Source organism: Polypterus senegalus, chromosome 2, assembly GCF_016835505.1.
Source record: "Polypterus senegalus isolate Bchr_013 chromosome 2, ASM1683550v1, whole genome shotgun sequence".
Taxonomy (NCBI): Eukaryota; Metazoa; Chordata; class Cladistia; order Polypteriformes; family Polypteridae; genus Polypterus; species Polypterus senegalus.
In genome coordinates, this window is record NC_053155.1 from 235,555,521 (window position 1) to 235,576,139 (window position 20,619).

The following is a 20,619-nucleotide window of genomic DNA, read 5'->3' on the forward strand; positions in this document are numbered from 1 at the left end:
CTCTGTCACATCTTTACCACCTCATAGCTAATGTGTGGTGAGCGTACTGCTGCAAGAATGGCTGCAGGTGGAGGCTGCAAATTGGTGGTGGTTGAAGTGGTTCCACACTGTCTATGTAAAGTGCTTGTAATTAATAATAATAATTTTATTATTATTATTAAATATACAACACAATAAAGTGTGCAGAGAGTGAAAAGATCTGAATACTTTCTGAATCCACTGTACATAGAAGTATGCATTTGAACAGCAGGTTGTAGCTTAGTGCATATGCCAGCAAGATCATTTTCATTAAGTTTGTAATCTTATGTTTTAAGTGTCTTTACACTTAATGCAAGCAAAGCTATTTGTGACTTTTGGAGCCACTATAAAATGTAGATAGAATTTACTCCTCAATAAAGAATCATTGTATCATCTAATATTGTTTGAAAAGTGGTAAACACTGTAAGAAAAACAAATGACAGAGTTCTTAGTTTCCGAATGAACTTGAGATGCAAATAATGTTGCTTTGGCATATTGTACATTTTAGAAGGTCAAGGCATAGAGTAGCTGAAGCCAGTTTTACTTTCTGGCAGACTCTGGAAATTCAACAAAACTTACATTGTGACTGGTCTCGCCGCTGGTTAGTTGCCTATAACAGTTGCCCTTAATGGTGGTGACCATCGCTCATGTGCAGTTCAGTAGTTCCCCTTCGCTACCAACTGCACGCTCTTACGTTCTTAACTGCAAGCTGTCTCTCTGTTAAAAAGTAAACCTATGGCAAAGAAACACAGTTTCCCTTCAGAAACTCCCTTTTAAACAGTTTTTCAAAGAGAAACAAACACAGTCTTACTCATCCTGTTTGCGGGATCAGCTGCAGGCTTGCAGTCTTACCACGTTACATGCTTCTCACATCGGCCAAGCTAACGGCTCACTCTCCTGTCTTCTCTCCCTCAGACTGCGTCCACTCCAGTGAACCCACTTGATGAGGAGGACGTTGTGTTCTTTTGACCTGGAGACTATGGATGGACTGCCACATTTAACAGCTAGAACTTGTGTGTTTCTCTGCTGTTGAGAAACCCCTTCTGAATAAGGTCTTGGGTTTGTCCCTGTCAGTTCATCAATAAACATGTTGTTCCTGGGAAACCTGGTCCCTTTTCAAGTCTCTTGTGCAACTTTGTGACCCAAGTTTGACAAAATGTGTAATTGTAGAAAATTAGCATAAGCTAAAATTTTAACAGATAATTTGGCTGAAAATAAAACAGTGTTTTCAACTGAAATTTAAGGAACAATATAGACCTGGAACTCATGTTAAAGTAGATCTAAAACAACACAGCTAATGCACAGAAATTTCAGCATATCTAAAAAAATGGGCCATAGAAGCAGATCCTATTCTACCAGTTCATTGGCTACTGACACACCTATCGCTATGCATTCCAATCCAATATATAGTTGGTAATTAATGTAATATAAATGTCTTTGGGATCTCTAGAGAATATCAGCACATAAAAAAATTACACACACCAAGACAACATGAAAACTCCACACATGCATTAACTGAACCATGGGTTCAAACAGTGCCAAGGACTGTTGTACTATGCTAAAATCTTTAATTATCCATCCATCCATTATCCATCCCGCTATATCCTAACTACAGGGTCACGGGGGTCTGCTGGAGCCAATCCCAGCCAACACAGGGCGCAAGGCAGGAAACAAACCCGGGGCAGGGCAGAATCTTTAATTATTTATGCACTAAATCTAATTATTTATCCAGTAAATAATAAGTAAATAATTATTAACTAGGCAGATAAGTTTCAGTCAACGCATACATTCATGTAATTTTCACACAAGCAAGAATATCTTGCAAAGTTTTGGTTCACATTTGCACTATAAATGAAACCTCAAAAGAAAATACCTCCCAGCCACTGACAAGTGATAATGTACAGTATACTAAAACAGAGACATGGCTGTTGGGACCACATTTAGCCCATGATTAGTTTATTCTTAACCCACAGTCATATACTACGTTTCTCAGTTTTACTGAACAGCAAATAAACAATGTTTAAAAATGTTGTCACACTTGTAAAGAAGATGATATCAAATGAGACAAACCCTCTTTAACATTTTGTATTCAAACTAATATTAAAAACCTATAATAATAAAAGCAAGTGCAAAACCATATTTTTTTAATTATGAAGCATATATATTTAATGAAAAGGTAATCATCAGCAGCTTCATCCATTCAATGGAAGATGGTCCATTAATATCAAGGTCATAACCAAGAATGGCAGGACAAATATGACAGTGTTAAAAGACAAATTCAATGCCATGAAACGACTGAGCAGAGATCATAAAGGAACAGTAACAGGTAAAAGTATTATAAGAAGAGATACAAGATTTCAAAATGGCTGCAAGAAAATGATCAAGAAGTGCTCAAATTGTCAATGAGAACAAAAACAGAGACTAAAACGTTAGAAACTAAAAAAAAACAAAATGACACAAGTGAGCACCAATGCTATATTCCACATTACATAATAAATCATGAAGATTGTTATCAGCCTCAGTTCACCAGAAATGTAACAGTCATCAATAGTCAACAACAGGACAATGCAAATGAAACCAAAGTAGCAATAGTGCATCCATAGTTGATACACAAAGAGTTTGTGTTTCTGAGGTTTTTGGTTCCTTAGAACAGGTAGTATTAATTCACACAAAGGACTGGCTAAGACTATCCTTCCATTCTTATTTTTCATCCTTTTTCAGGTCCTGGGCTCCTGGAAGTTGTAGCATTTCACGGTCACTGGAAGTAACCCTGTCTTGAAAGCAAGATTCCAATTCCACGGACATTTCTCCTGCCAATTTACAGTCGCCAATTAGCCTAGCATGTGTATCTTTGGGACATGAGAGGAAAGTGAAGTGACTCAGAGACAGGAGAACCTGCAAACTAAAGAGAAAGGCAAGGAAGGTGGAATTCTTTACTCTTCAACATCCATGCCAGCCATGACCCTTAACCTAACTAATTTATTTTTAATTATAAATAATGTATTTTCTTTTCCTTTGATAAAAGTAAACATTTTTAAAATACACACAATATGCATATCCAGACATCTGATTATACTGTGTAGCCAAAGACACAGCAATGACATTCTCCCATTGCTCCATTGCGCGCCAAAATGACTTAAAATCCTATAATACTAGAACCACAAAAATATAAATTATTAAATGCAATAAAAATAAAAACTCAACAGGTAAAACACTGCTTCAATATCACCATTTGATATATTACATTTTCTCACCAAATGAAAGCTCATTGTCTTTTTCAAAGTGTCTGGTCGTTTAACCCCAAGGGTAAACTTAGGACTGCCATAGGCTGGATCCACCATAAACTGGTTGATGGATAAAGGTAGTGTGATAGATGACATCTATCAACTATGAAAATAACATACTCATACTAATTACCAGCACCTACAATACTTGAGCTCTGAATTTGTCTCCTATAGTAAAAAAAGTGATGTCTCAGCCAGAAAGAGCAAAAGCCATAGAAGTGCACCCGAAGCAAGTTAGAGGGAGAAAAAGAAAATGGACTACGCAGACCCAGTGTTACACCCATTTTAAGCATCTGCATATGGAGCATACAGTATAGGGTGGTCCAGATCTAATTATGCAATTTTCATTACACTATAACTTATTAAGGTTATTACATAGAAAATCACCCGAAAAATCCCAGACCATCGAGAAGTGTGCGAATAGACGACATAAAAAATCGTCTTTGCGCCGAACTGGAATCATCCCCGCATAAATCAAAGTCATCTAGACAATCTAGATCTGCATAATTAGACCTGGACCACCCTGTATAGGTGACTTTTTTGCTCTAATTTTTCTCCCATTCCATTCCCTGTTTCTGGCAAGATGCACAAGCACTGCATAAGTTATAACACTGTGTTTTGTATTATTAGTTTGAGCACCATTTATTCCATGGCTATATGTGGTGCAGTAACAAATATTGTAAATCTCATTATTTTAGGCTAATTAAACTAATGTATGATACACGTAACTATGAGAGTAACTTTCAGAAATCTAATTAGTATAATGCTTTCCCAATAAGTGCTAGCGACTGTCCTAGAGCAGCTGTTCCTATCTCTTTACCCAAGTTATTTCAAGGCCCAGGTTCCCTGCAATCATTTCTTATAGTTCATAAATTGAAGCTGACTGCAAAACAAATTTGATAATAAATTGGGACGTGTACAAACTGCTTTTGTACAAAGGGGTAAAAATGACTGCTAAAGAGTAAATTAGCATGGATCATATTCTGGCAGCATTCTGTGCAACCATATCAGGTTATATGAAAAGCCAGATACTCTGCAACAAGGTAATCAGCATAATTTGAAAAAAATCGAGTGAAGGATTAAAAATTAGACTCATCGGTGCAATTCAGCATATAAAGGCCATTGAAGGTAAATGTACTGGAGCACAAATGCCTTCACTTTCATTGCAGATGAGCTTGACAGTTGCATTTCAGCTGTCAGTTTGTACGAACTGTGAGGTAAAACTTTAGGCAGTATGAGCTCTCATTAAATGAGCATTGAACCACCAGTTAAGTAGGATATCAGTAGTTACAGCCTGATGTCACCCCATGTGCACACAGCATGTCTTACTTCACTGTGACTGCTCATTTGACAGCACAACATAGAATAAACTCCTCTAACAATGCATTTTTTAAAGTGAGGCTTAATATATGAAATATGTTCAATGCTTATTTAGTTGATTCTGCATGGTCTGAAAACACAAACTGACGATTGAAATATTAATGGAAAACTGATTTGGTATAAAAGCAGACAAGCTTAAAAAGGGAGAGAGAGGGTTGGGAGACGTTCACTTTGATGGTGTTGATGAAATATTGCATTGTTTGATTTACAAGAGGTTGTTAGTTCAGCCACTACTGCATGCTCAATAACTTCTGCTAATTCCCCCACATTTGCCATGGCATCAATGAATGGTGTGTGTTCTGCTTAGATTTGCACATACCTTTTTATGGCACGCTTTGTCTAAGAGGATATGCAGAAGTTGAAGACAGTGGGCATAACCAAATTGTACACAGTGTTTCAAATTTTGACATAAAATATTTAATCATTTTTTGTTTACATATGACTGTTCAAATTTGCATTTAACTTTGTCATTTAGACTCTACATCTCAGTTTCAGACATAACTATAAAGTTTAGGACTTACTGTAACTTTAGGTTCCACATAATTTTAGATAGATAGATAGATACTTTATCAATCCCAATGGGAAATTTTAACACAAGGTATTTACCCTTTAAATAGAAAGCTTACCAGGCAAAGAGGAATCTTGACATTTTAGTTGGATATTTAGCATTTAAGTTGAATATTTGGCATTTAACTGTGACATTTAACCATTTAACTTTAATATCTTGCATTTAAGTGCAACATTCAACTATTTAAGTTGGATATTTAACATTTAATTTGAATATGTAGCCATTTAAGTTGGACATTTAGCAATTGAGTTGAATATTTGGCATTTAATTGTGACATTTAACCATTTAAGTTGGATATCTAGCATTTAAGTACAATATTTAACCATTTAACTAGGACATTTAGCATTTAAGCTGAACATCTAGCATTTAGTAGATATGTTTCACATTTGTTTTAGTTAATTGAGTGTTAGCATAGACATTTGCTATTTACATTTGATGTTTACCTTTAGCAGTCTGTACAGTCTGTCCTATCCAGTGTAACAGATATGAATGTGATCCAGGTTTATCAGTGAAAATGGGGATTTGCAGTCATATGTGACTAATAAATTAATAAATCAGTCATTTCAAGAAGTACCACCCATCTTGATATAAAAAGGTATCAATTTCTATCAACAACACAAAAATTTCTGGGTTTGTCCAGACTTTTGATGGTTACTGCATATACTGTGTATGTATGAACTATGCAAGACTACTTTGTCTGGACTGTATTTATTACTGGAAAGTGTATAGTATATTAGAGAAGAATAAAGAAAGAAATTTCCAAAATCTAAAGAGTAACGATTAGAAATGATTTCTGATTTCAATTATTGGTTTGCTTTATTGTTATTCTATAAGAAGGCCACTATCTGTTATAACAACATCAAATGGATTTAGCATGCTGGACATTTATTTTTGCAGTTCCCTAAATGTATACCTAACATTTCTCTATCAGGTTGATAAAGGTAAGGTCAAGAATTTATTTGGAATAAAAAGAGGCCAGATGTCAGTGATCCAAAGCAGTTGGGATGTAGAGTTATTTAAATTTCACAAATGTCCAAATGGGTTGCGCATCATGCAAGCCAATTGGTTAACCATATGTTCTGCACAAATACCATGCACAGCCACCAACAATGCAGGAAATCCAGTGGTTCAACAATGAGTCCTGATCATGTGCATGAGATATAATCAACAATCTGTACTTCATTTTGTAATTTGTTTGTGTACAGTTAGTGTTTTATAAATGGAAGTTGCATATATATACACAAAAATATTACTATTTTTACTATCCATATACGTACAAACAAGACAAGAACATTATAGCTGAAGGCCAGGCATAAAAATATTTCATACTGCCCAGAATGTGCTGCAGAGACAAAAGGGGGTAAATGGAATTGTATTTTTTTGTTTTGTTAAGTTTGAAAAAATATATGAATACAGAGATAATAGAGCTTGCTTCCCACTCACAAACTGTCTTTTATAGTGGTTTAACATCTGAGGGCTGTTTTCTTGGAAGTCATCAAACCATCCAGCCATTGAAAAAAAATGTTTTGGGCCAAGCCACAGCTGGAGAGGTGAGATTTTAGCCACAGACATGAAATTTGTCCACATTTTTCTGACATCCCAGAGACTTGTTTGATTATGTTGATGTGCTGTCTGTCACATCTGTTTGCTTGAAGAAGTTAAGTGAGTATTAAAGGTTATACAAGGTGCTGTTTTTTTTCTTTCAGTAATGTTCTGGAGTTTTATGTCTATCTCCTGGTTTCAGGTGTGAATGCATGCGTGCACTTTTGAAATACCATTAGGCTATGATATAAAATACACAGTATAGAAAAATGAAATATATCTTCAGACACTTGCTTCCCAGGGCAACATCTTTTGGAAAAATCCACTATTAAGACTCTATTTATATAAAAGCTTTGCTTATTACCAGACATTTTAACACTAGAATCACTGAAGCCTACAAAAAAAGTCATAATCCTGGGCCACCTTAAATTCCTTCGCACCACTCTGTCACTGTCTTTTGTTTTGTATACAGTATGTGTCAACCAGCACAAGCAGCCTGCTATCCCATCCCCCCACCGCCACAGCTCAAGTCGGTTAAAAAGTTCTCCCAGCTCAAGGCTCTTTATCTGGGTGTGAGATACCTGGAATTGTAGAGGGTAAATAAGATATCATTATTTGGAACACATGAATTTCTTGTGTGTTCCGTGACTACAATTAGCTATGTAAGTGTAGGATGACAGGAAATGTAAGTCAAGAAATGTTGAACACATAGCTAAAACAGAATTTTTTTTCACGTCATAGTACTAATGATAAAATTTTGACATGAAGTATATAATGTGTCAAGGCTGAAGTCCAAATATCAAATAAAAACTTTCACAAAAGGTACAAGTACAGTATAAGTGCGAGAGGTGTGAAGAAACTAAAGGTGGCCCCGGATTATGATTTTTTTCGTAGGCTTCAATGATTCTAGTGTTAAGGATGACAATAATTCCCAATACTTTAAGAACTCTGTTTGAAGCAACCTCTAATGTAGTGCTGGTGCTTAGTGAACATTCTTACATTACACTACTAGCACACAATCTCATCTTTCTCAAAGCTCAGCTGAAAGATTCTTCATCCATATTACCATATTAAACAAAACGGACAAGGAGTAATGTGACTTTTTTAAAATCTACCAATTGTTTACTAATGTCTTTAATTGAGGGAGTGTACAGAATCATTGCTCGCTTTTTGCATATATCAGTGACTTTGATCACTTCATATTATATGCTTCTCTTTCTTTGTTCTGTAGTTGTTTAGAGGAAGAGGCTTTCGATTTTAATGGATGAAAAGATTCTGTCATCAGATTAGACAACCCAGAACACTGCAGAACTATTTAGTCAGCGATTTATTGAAAATAAGATGCATTTCTATACCAGTGATCTCATTTGCGTATTTTCTCCTGAGACAGCCTTTATTTTTAACTCCAACAAATAATTGTTCAACTAACAAAAGCATTGTTAATTGTATATTATGTTTTCTTTTTGCAAGAGACACCTCAGATCTATTAAGGATACCTGTCATGCATTCTAAAAGTAGTTTTCAGGGTGATACAAATAGAAAATAAAACAATTAGATTACTAAAATGTATGTGGAGTGTATTCAGGAATACTAAATTGCAAAAGTCATATCTGTCTTCATAATGACCAAGTGGTTTTAGGTCATCACTTTATTTCTGTCACATCTTGTTGTCTCAGTCAAGCCTCTCTTGCAGCCTCAGGTCACCACATCCGTCACACACACCATGCCCTTGGTCCTGTCATTCATTCTGAGTTTTTCGGTAATCTTGATTGTGATGCATGGGTTTTCTGTTTACTGCAAGCAGTCTCAACCACATCTTATATGTTAAACTTTTATTTTTGTCTGTCATTGTTTCAGTTTTCTGCTTCACAACTCTTAATTATTGTGTTGCTTGCATTTTTTGTCCTGGTTCTTTACAAATTATGTTTTTGTTTTGTCCTTGCTATTTTCAAGTTTCTAATTGCCTCAATTATTTTTAAGCTATTGTCTTCTGATTTACTGTTTCATTGAATCTTATCACTATTTTTGAATTCTTCTTTTGCAATTTTATTTCATAATCTCAGCTTGGTTTTAAATGGCATATTCTTCTGTAGTGGTGCTATCTGTAATGATCAGACTTATGATTTAAATTTTTTTACCAACTGTTCCTTTGCCTTTAAAAATATTTAAGTATAGTTACTGGGGTTTTGAAGGTCAAGGAATCCATGGGTATATTTTGTTTTGTTGCTCCCATGCGATTTTACAACTGTTAAAAAAACTTCACTCCAAACAGGCACTATTTTGTTTTCCTTATAGGTTAGTTTTGTTTCTATGTCATTCCTAAGCTTAATGACCAGGGGCCTCATGTATCAACAGTGTGTACGCACAAAAATGTTGCATACACCTGTTTCCACGCTCACATTGCAATGTATAAAAACTAAACTTGTCATAAAGCAACACACATTTTCATGGCAGGTCAATCCTTGACTTGGTTTTGCAAACTGGTGGTACCCAGCATTAAAGCAGTGCTACTGTTCCTGCGTCGTTTCCCTTTATCAAATACACCGAAATTAACCGCATATTTTTTTTAGTTCAAGGCATCTGATTGAATTCAGCCTGTAACCATACAGTTGTGCACTGAATGGCCAAACTATTCCAAATACCATAGCCACTTTAGTGTTGTTACTATCGGTGCAACACTCTGAGTATTTTAACACAGTGTATCTGAATGTGGAATCACAGCTCTACAGCAGCTGATTGGAAAGCTCTACCACAGATTGTGTCAAGAGCAGGAGAAATATTGGGATAAATCTTCTGCCTCAGCCATGCGTCTAATTGAAATTCTCCCATTCAGCAAATGCTTCAGAGCCTTTCCTGTACGGACCTTGCAGTTCAGAAACAGTTTCATCCCAGGAACTATAAACGCACTCAATCAGTCCATTAAGTGCTCCTTGTAGAACTATTTGTGCTTATAAGTACAATTACCTCACTGTAAACCTGCATTACAGTTGTAATATTGCACAGCCTGAGCCACTTATGCTTTCATGTTGTATATTTTTCACTGTTTTTTATCCTATTATTATTATTTTTGTTGTTGTTATTTTACCATTTTATAAGAAAATATGTTTATGGAGGATTTAAATATTGAATCTTATTGTATCATACAATAACAATAAAGGAATTCAATTCAATTGAGAGTGCGTATTTACAGATGATGACGACTGGCTTCTAAGTCGATTTAGATTTCCGGGCGCTATCTTCTTGCAGCTCTTGACATCATTTTAAAGATGAAATGCAGTAAATTATATATATTACATTATACAGATACATTTTTAATTTCATTTAAATAATGTATATTGTTAATGATTAAATATGGGAGGACTTGGTGGGCAGCAGTAACTATGAGCTGGCGCCCCATTCAGGGATTGTTCCTGCCTCTTGCTGTATGCTTGCTGGGACTTGCGCAACCTGGATGGATAGACAGATGAAATAATTAAACATGTACTACAAAGATAGTTCAATGTTCCTTAAATGTTTTGAAGAATCTACGTTCTAAGCTTACAGATGGCTTGACATTTATTAAATAGCTGATTGTGTGGCAATTGGTTATTTGGAGAAAAAAAGGAAAGACAGGAATAGGTGGTTAGTGTGTTTGAAAGAGACAGTACTGCTGCAATATATCATTTTATTGAGGGTCGTGCACGGCACAGCAAGCATCTTGCAGGAGGCAGGAACAATCTTTGGAAGGGGTGCCAGCTTGTCACTACTAGTGCGCCAGCGTGCCTCAATGTTTTATACATGCTTTAATTTCCATCATTATGAAAGTGATATTAAGTATACATCTTGGTATTTAAATTGTTCAGAGAGCTGTAAAATCATGAATGCAATGTATTCTGTGTCCTATCAGCATAAGAGAAAGCCTGTTTAAGAATCACGTATTGATTCACACACATTAGAGTACATTGAATAATACATAGAATACAAAACATTTAATGTGCCACTTTAGTTACAATGGGATTTGAGAAACTAGTAAACTAAATACTTTTAAGATGAAGTTTATGACGTTCTGCTTTAATGACAAAATAAACTATGTGATTAAAGTGGAAATTTTGATCTTTTTCACATTATCACAGTTTTTTTTTCTTTTTTCTGTACCCTGATATGCTTCCATATGACACTCAGACAGTGGGCATTGACTCGCCTTTCCACAGCGACCTTGATATTTGAGCACTTCTTATTTATTTCAGTCACTGCGTGACTTTCTGAACTTGAACTTTCGAGTTTCTCCGCTACTCTGTTACTCGATCAGCTTCCATTTGTTGCTTATATCACTGCTTAAACCAACAAAAAGTACGTTTTATCTTGCCTCTACTTGGTATTTGCTGAAATTCTTCTTCCCCGTGCATTTGCCATTGTCTTTTTACAGAACTCAAAACATAAGGGGCTGTTTATATTGGTTTGCATATTCAAAGAGGCGTAATTGTGGTGGAGCCGCAGGCACGTGCATGAGTGTTACTTTTCATGCTAACCGGGATTTATGGAGCAGAAAACCATGGAATTTGGCTTACACGCAGATTTATGCATCTGGATTTTTTTGTGCAAACACACATTTACACTTTTGTCCATACGCCATGTTTTAGTGTGAATTCTACGCATGGCCTTATGCATGAGGCCCCAGGAGTGTGCAGCACTTGACATCATTACTGCAACAGCAAGCACTTCATGATCTTCAGCATCTTCCTTATTGTTAGTTTCGGAGAGCAACAGGTTACAAACACTTTTCCTGTCCTCTGACTTTAAATTACAGCTATATGTTCTTTTAGCGCTGGTTGGATGCACCCCTGTTTGGCTTTGTTCTTTGACCACAATTCTGTCTAGACATCATTATCCTTGTTTATTTAAATATTAGTCTTCCCAATTGTAATCCCTACTTGAATTCTGATCTGTCTGTTCCATCTCCATTATGCTGTCACGCTGTACAAAGAGTACACTTGTCCATTTTTTTTACAAAAATACTTCCATAATTTTGTGTTCACGTTTGTAGTTTTAGTTAACAACTAGGTGAAAATCAGGACTAAGCCATACATGGAAAAGGGAATGACATTTCACAGATTTACGGAGACTGTATTCCTAAATCCAGCTCAGCTGGAAGGATAAATTATTTGCATGAATATTTTTAATTATTTTATCCTCTCCCTTGGAGTCAGTTAGAACCACTTCAAGAAAATGCAAGAACAGAGAAGCATGCCATTATCTTATTACAGTAAAAAATTAAATTAAATCCATCTCCATAAACTTAATAGAATATATATTTTTTTAATTTTGTGATAATTTTTTAATAAACTTAAAAGAAACTGAAAATTACAAAACAAGAAGCAATAAATTCATGAAACAAACTCAAACAGCGACCTCACATCTCATGTCCTGTACCATACCACCAGGAACTACATTAGTACTGACCGACCACTACACTTGACCAAATGAGCGCAGTTTATACTCATAAAATATTTAGGTTTGGAGGCAGCAGACCCCTGGTCATAAATGGTGTTACTGGATAGTCCATTAATTAATGATGCAGACAGCTTCACAGTTTTTTTTCTGATGCTGCCAAACAAAAATTAGAACTACACTAACTGGGTGCTTTTCTGGACACCACGTGTTGTGGATATTATAGGATGTTGCAGTACTGCTGGCTAACAAAATTCAGCAGTGCTTCTGTAATGCCATTTATTTAGCATATTTCTTTCATATTGCATGTACACATAATGTGTCATTATGTTGAATATACTCGTCCATCCCAGTCATCCAATTTCTGGAGCACAAAAATAACCTTGCTGTTTCATTACAAAGTCAGTTAAATTAATGTTAATTCTTCTTTCAACATTTTTATCACCATTTTATTTAGGAAATAGAGGATAATAACAAAACACAGCCCAATTAAACATATGCAACAAACACAGAATGCACAAAAGTATGCGTCAAGGACAATGCATGAAACTCATTACAAAGGGGAGATTTATAACCATCTAAATTGGCTTTTATAAAGAATAAAATAGCAAATAAAATTAAAAGGTTCATCACAGACCAGGGGCCTCATGTATAAATGGTGTTGTACGCATAAAAATGCTGTGTACGCCCATTTCCATGCACATTTCGAGATTTATAAAAACTCAACTTTGCGTAAAGCCTCGCACATTCTCATGCCAGCCTCATACTGTGTGTACACAAGTTTCTGTTCGCTTTTGCAAACGGATGGCACCCAGTGTCAAAGCAGTGCTACTGTTTCTGTGTCGTTTCCCTTTCTGTTTCATATTTGCGTCCATGACAATGGCTTTATCAAATGCACCAAAATTTTAAAAATAAAAAAATTAAAATAATTGCATATCATTTACAAATTTAATGAAATTGATTGCAATCATTCTGTAACAATATAATGGTGCACAGAATGGCCAAACTATTCCAACTACCATAGCTGCTTTAGCATTGTTATAAAGACATTGCAAATGGAAGAAATTAGGAGACAGCGTTTATTTATAGATGATGATGACTGGCTTCTAATTTGATTTTGATTTCCCAGAGCTGCCCTCTTGGAGCTGTGTGCCGAACTGGCCCAGCTTTATAAAGACAGACTTTGAGGAATTGTGCTCTATCTGCTCCACTGCAAGTTCTGTCCACTCAAGTTTTTATCCACAGGAGCTTTTCAATGTGAACTTGCTGACCAATCGGATATTTCACAATCATCCCTGAGTCTCACCATGTTATCTGTATGGGATGGTATTATCTGCTTGTTATCCAGATATTTAAGATTTCCTTAAACTATGGTTGAACTGGTTGAATGAAAGCGCAATTCGCAATTCTCAGTCCAGTTTTCCAAACACATTGCCTACGCAATGGCGCTGGACAAGTTACATCAGTCAGGGATGAATCACCAAAAGAATAAGCTGCCATTACATCATTAATAGCAGGAGAGCCTATAAAACCAGCAATTCCATATAGTTGTAGGTGCTTTTTCTAGCTAGTACGGCAAAAGGCAAGCAGTCCTTTCAAGGATAGCAAGTCACCTCAAAGAGCCACATGAAGTGCAGAAAATCTATCCATTGTGGCACTTGGCGCCAATACTACACTATAAAGGTGCCTTCAGAGAATGAACTTGCTTATGTAAATAGAAAGCATTTCCACTCTATTAATGTGCTGCTCTATAGTGCACAGAAAGTGTGTCTCATTGTGCAAGCATGTAGCATGCTATATATATGTGGCACACAATCATGGCTTGCCCATGCCTGAAGAGATACAGTATGATGAACCTGACCCACCAAATGATCAGCAAAACCGGACAGTATTACAACTTCATTTGAATGTAATTAGCAGGATGTAAAAACAGGTAATCAAATGCAGAGGCAGAGGTGTGTGTGCATGGGGGTCAGCTTTTGTAATATTGTCTTAAACAGAACAAACAGATGGTGGGCTGTGACTCACCTTTTCACAGTAACTTTGATATCTGATCCCTTCTTTGTTTTATTTTGGGCACTGTGCGACCTTTCTGAACTTGAACTTTTGAGTGTCTCCGCCATGCTGTATCACTCAATTCATTTCCGTTTGTTGCTTATACCACTGCTTAAACCAGGGGTGGGCAAAGTCATTTCTGGAGGGCCGCAGTGGCTGCAGGTTTTTGTTCCAACCCAGTTGCTTATTAAGAAGCATTTATTGCTCAAGTAACTCTTCTGCTTCATTTTAGTTGCCTCGCTCATTAGGATTTTGAACCCTTATTGCTTATTTTAGTCTTAAACTGCTGTTCTCTTGGTTTCTAATGGCTTTTTATTAACTAAGATTCAAATGACAAAAGAAAGCAGCATTTCTCCGTTTTGCTTGTTTCTATTTACACCTGTGTGTATTGTGCACTATTTGGTTTAATTAAGAGAAAAAAGTGAAAGACAGAATATTATTCATACATTTTAGACTTCATATCAGATGATATCATTAGAGAGAAATAAAAATCTAGGATATGAGAATGGCCTGACATGGCAGAGTTAAAACACTAACAAGCCATGAAATTGAATTATTGGCAAGGATTGTTTTCTAATTAAGCAACTGGGTTGTTGCAAAAACCTGCAGCCACTGCGGCCCTCCAGGAATGACTTTGCCCACCCCTGGCTTAAACCAACAAATGGTATCTTTTTCTTTGCCTTCACTTTGCGTTCGCTGAATTTCTTGTTTTTTTCCATGTGCTTTTGCCATTGTCTTTCAACAAAACACTGAGCTAAAGAGGCTATTTATATTGATTTGCATATTCACATGAGTAAAATTCTGGTTGGTAGTAGGGTGTCGCTGTACCCACATGCATGTGCATTAAATGTCACGCTTATTGGGTTTAATAAAGGGTAAGTGTTTGGAAACTGCCGTATGCACAGTTTTATGCATCTGGATTTTTTTTTGTGTGTATGCACAGTTCCAGTTTTAGTTTGAATTCTATGCACAATGTTTTACATGAGGCCCCGATCTGTTTACTTTAGAATTACATTACATTGCCAAGTTATGAAAAATAAAAGATCTTCTTAAGGAGAACATGATTTTGTGTTATTTGAGATAACATAGAACATCACTTTCCCATTGAGTTATAAAAAGTGGATTAGAATTCTTTGTCGTGAGCAGATTTTTCATTAAACAATTTATCTCATCTTGTTCTACTGTCAATATTGCCATTACGGTGTTAGGACTGATTTTAAATCAAAGACTATCTCTGAGACATACAAGAAAATTTGACTGTAGGACATTCTCAAAACTTCAGACTTATTTAAACTATAGAGTGCTTGCCACATATTTAACTAGCAAGTTTTTTTATGACTGACTAAAGTCCAATCATCTCCTGAAATTTTAATTGAGAGATCACTTTCTCATTGTTCTCATGCTGGTTCTGCTAATAATTTTGAAACTGTAATTTAACTGTTCTAATGAATTTTGGGAATCAACAAAATGTAACTAAAGAGCACCAATATTGATAGGAATGGAGTGTGTAACATCCAAAGATGTGGATCTCTTTTAACTCTATTTCCTATATCTGAGAAGACAGTAAGAAAATTATTTAATTGCAAAAATTTTAATGTTATTTTTAATGCAAGTCTCATTGGGGCAACAGGGGATTGCTGAAGTAAAACGTTCTTATGGATTGAAGTGGGGAGTGCCATGTACTAAAGTTATTTTTGTCATGCTGCTGTATTATTGAAGACAAAACATGACTACTGGAGTCACAGAAGAGTTCATTTTTTAAATACTGTCAAGAGAACACACAAGAGGGTGAAATGGATTCGGGGGGAAATTTGTTTCATGCAGCCAAGAAAAAGAAAAACGAGCACTAGGATGCTGCAGACCATTTGTACTGCAATCTTTATAACGAACGCTACAAGCACTGTTCTTGTGGTCATTTGTGACGACATTGTGATCCAATGAGAGATAGCTATGGATCCTGGGTCATTTTCTACATCCACAACTTTAAGGCTATAAAGGAAGCAGAGAGATATATAAACCTTCTAACATCTTGACGCTCTATCTCCCATGATTCTACAGGGTGGCACAGGGAAACAGGAAATTTTGGAACTAGGTGTTGGCAATTGTTTGGGACCAATGCAACCTCATTTAGAACTCCTTGCAATTATTTATAATGTAATGAGTGGTGCAACGAGCATTTCTTGTGAAAGCCTTTTATAAGAATGGTAATAGTGACTGTTCTACAAAGGGAATTTCGGTGTCATTACCAGTTAGGACATCACAATTGTGTCCCATCTGCTCATGCGATTAAAACATGGGTGAGTAATTTCGAAGAAACAGGTTCAGCTTCAAAAGAAGAAGTCCCCAGGTGGAGCCACTTCGCATACTGCTCGACAATTGATTGCAGCTATTCAACGATTGTTTGGAAGGCGCACCATTTCATGCAATGGTGACATTCCATGGTCTGCAATTCCCAGATCTCATGGTTTGTGATTTTTTTTCTGTGGGGACATCTTAAAAGCCAAGTGTACTGCACATGACCTGAAACCATTGCTGACCTAAAAAGAAGAATTGAAGAGGAAATCGTTGGCATTCCTCTTGACATGTTAAGTTGAGCAATGCAAAATTTCCACAACAAGCTGTCAGAATGTGTGCGGAAAAATGGACAACATTTTCATGATGTTTTTTTCAAAACATAAAATGAATATTGAATGACTGATTACCATCATTAATTGCACATCCTGTACAATACATTTCATCATTAATGTATTTTGTAATGTGTTTATTCGTATATTAAACTTCAATTGAAAATTTCTTGTTTCCCTGCACCACCCTGTACTATTAGTCCCAGTGGGCTTGTGTGAAAAGACACCGTCTTGACAATGGATTTTTTTGTTTAATTTTAATGAAAGAGAGGTGCAGCAAAGAGCTGTCTCAAGAATCACAGAAATGTATTGTACAATAATTACATTAAATAGTAAGCTGAATATGTTAAAAAATACCATTAATCAATAATTATATTTGGTGAGTTATTTAACTTTTGTGCATTCAGGAAGAGGATGTGGAGAAGATGAATACTCCATTCATAAAGGCATCTGATTAAAACTATGTCTAGCACAATATCATTTTTCTTAACACAATTATTTACAGGATTAATAGTGCTGGAGTTTTAATAGCTCATTAAACGTTTCTACAATCTAGTCTAGTTCAAGCAAGTTTCGAAATGGAAGTACAAATACTAATTTAATAAAAATGAAACATTTATTTGTTCCACTGAAATAGGGTAGGATAGTGCATGTTGTGACAATTTCATATCATAACCAAAAAAGATAAACCCCATAATTTATTAACAATTTCATGTTCCAAATTCCAGGTTATCATGTAACCAATTAATCTTAAACGTAGACTTAAACTGCTTCGTTGATGTGCTCATCAAGAACTGTACTGTCTACAGCAACACCAACAGTCAAGGTATTGAAAAATGTATTTAGTGCAACTCTAAGCCAGTTATTGCTTACACTTTACTAAAATTTACAGTTTTTGTACAAAATTGTTGTACCTGATATTTGCAATCAGTTTATGAGGTAACTGCATAAAATGCCATCTATACCAACAGTGGCTACAAAAAGGATTTGCCTTAGGCTGTTTAGGCTAAGTTTTTATTTAATTTAGATTTTGTCACCAATATAAAATTCTGCATGCATTTCATAATTAATGAATTAAAAGTAATAAATTGCATTAAAATAAAGTTTAATTGCAATATAATTACTAATAAAAATGTATTAAAAAATCTTGAATGTTATATTTCATGATTACTTCCATAGAGGGCTACATGTTGTTAACCTTAACCTTCTACTGTTCTTAGGCTTTATTTACAGTATGAAAGCCCCTCTGCTGTTGTGTGACTATATTAGCACATTCTCTTTCATTAAGTCTCCAAAATAACATCAGTCACATCAGTCCTGCTTGAAGATATCAGTTTTTCATGTTTTTCCTTGCACTTTAGCATACCAGCCTTTTAACCATAAAGGATGTGACAAATGTGACAAATGTCATTAGTAAGAAGAATATCATGAAATTTGCTTCAGCCACTTACTAGTTTATTTTCAATTTCTGCTTTTTCAAGCGCAACACCCACAGTAACGGTATTAGTGTAGCACTTTCAGTAGCTAAGGCAACTGCACCAAGCGGATTCATTTCTTATTTTGTTCCAGCTATTTAAAATGCTGATGTATTTTTCTAACCCACAATTTAGTTTTTTATTCAGTTTAGTGAGTTGTTCATCTAGTGTTTACTCACACACCGCGTGGTCTACCTGAATCTCTGATTATCTGATCAATCTGCTCAAGGAGCCTATAAAGCCCTAGTATTCTGCTCCTACCATTGCAAAAGCAGGTTGAAAGCACATTACTTCCAAAATGTATTCTGTAAATACCTTTTCTTTAAAAACTATGACAAGAGTTTTATATTTGTTAGCTCCTTTGTTTCTTGATTAAATCTAGAGTAGTGTGACATCAAAATTTGTGGACATTCTAAGAAACTGTTTAGATCTTTTGAGATTTTTACCTTTGTTTCTTAATTTTGTATTATTATATTTTATTACATGCAAAAAATGTATATACAAAAACTAGCTTTTATTTAGCAAAAATATCTGCCAATGGGGTAAGTAAAATTTAATTGACAAGCTTTCTTAAAGCAAGCTAAAAAATTTGTAAATACAATTTTTTGATAAGTCAGTAGTTAAGGATAAGGAAAACAAGATGTCATGATATAAATACTTTTCACTTGCTTAGATTTCATTTTTTGCAATGTAGGGTATTATTATTATATTATTTCATAATTTTGTTTACGATTCTGGCCGCCATTTTGTTTATCATAGTTGCCGCCATCTTGTAGATTGTTTGCCATGAAGATATGATACCGTTAATGATGTCATGTTCAGGATGTATTTAAGTAGACTGTGTGCTCCTCTTGGTATTTGTGGTATTAGAAGTTACATATCTTTGAAAGGAAACCGGAGCACAGTGTGGTATACAAGCAGGAAATACCAGCAACATAACTCCCTGTGAGACAGCAGTGCTATCGCTCCACCACCGTGACACCCCCATGTGTGTAATTAACAGTATTCATTATTTAAACGAAATTATATGTAAAATGTAACATACACGCTTTACCTGCTGTCAGGTCCAAGAAGCTCGTAGCGATTAAAAACTGGGATGACGTTTACGACAGTCTGCTTTAATGATAAAGTAAACTACGAGGTTAAAGTGGACATTTCAAGATCAAAGCCGAAATTTCCACTTTAATCACAAAATATGCGTTTTTACCGTGTCCTTTATTTTTTTCTCTGTGGCTCAAATATAACGCTATACATTATGCTGCTGTTGTTAAGTTGCAAAAATAAAAAAATAATAAAGGCGGCACAAAAGATGGTATGTGAGACTTTTGAAATGTAACGTCTTATTACGTTCAGGAACTATCTACATGTCACAGAAAGCCTATATGCCGATCCTACGGGATGGATGCTTCCATGTGGTGAAGCAAAATGCCGACATAAAGATGCATTTGTCGTGCTTTTATATCCAAGCGTCGCATATTCCCGATCGTAATGACACCAAAAATTTTAAAAGTCTCACATACCATCTTTTGTGCCGTCTTTTTTTTTTTGCAACTTCACATCGGCAACATAATGTATAGCGCTGTATTTGAGCCACTGAGAAAAAAATAAAAGACACGGTGAAAACGTGTATTTTGTGATTAAAGTGGAAATTTCAGCTTTAATCTCGAAATGTCCATTTTAACCTCGTAGTTTACTTTATCATTAAAGCAGACGGTCGTAAACGTCATCCCAATTTTTAATCACTACGAGCTTCTTGGACCTGACAGCAGGTAAAGTAAAACAATAAAAAATAGACTGCACAAAAGATGGTATGTGAGACTTTTAAAATGTATCGTGTCATTACGATCAGGAATATGCGACGCTTGAATATAAAAGCACCACGAATGCATCTGTATGTCGGCATTTTGCTTCACCACTTTGAACCATTCATCAAACAGCAAAGCGCGCACATCGATCCCTGAAGGATCTCCATAGAGGCTTCCTGTCACATGTAGATAGTAAACAGAGACTCTGACGTCCGCGCTCCGACTTTTAGCACACTGCGCCCCCCGAGTTTTTGCTGGTACTGCAACTCACGCACGCGTCACGTTAATTTCTGAGGACCTGCTCAGAGGACGCGTGAAATGAACGCTGGGAACGCGTGGCAGCCATGATGCGGGAGCGTACGCATTCTGAGCATGAAGTATAAATCGCGCCTTAGACACAGTAGCCCACTTAAATATAAGTGACTAGAGCATATAGAAACT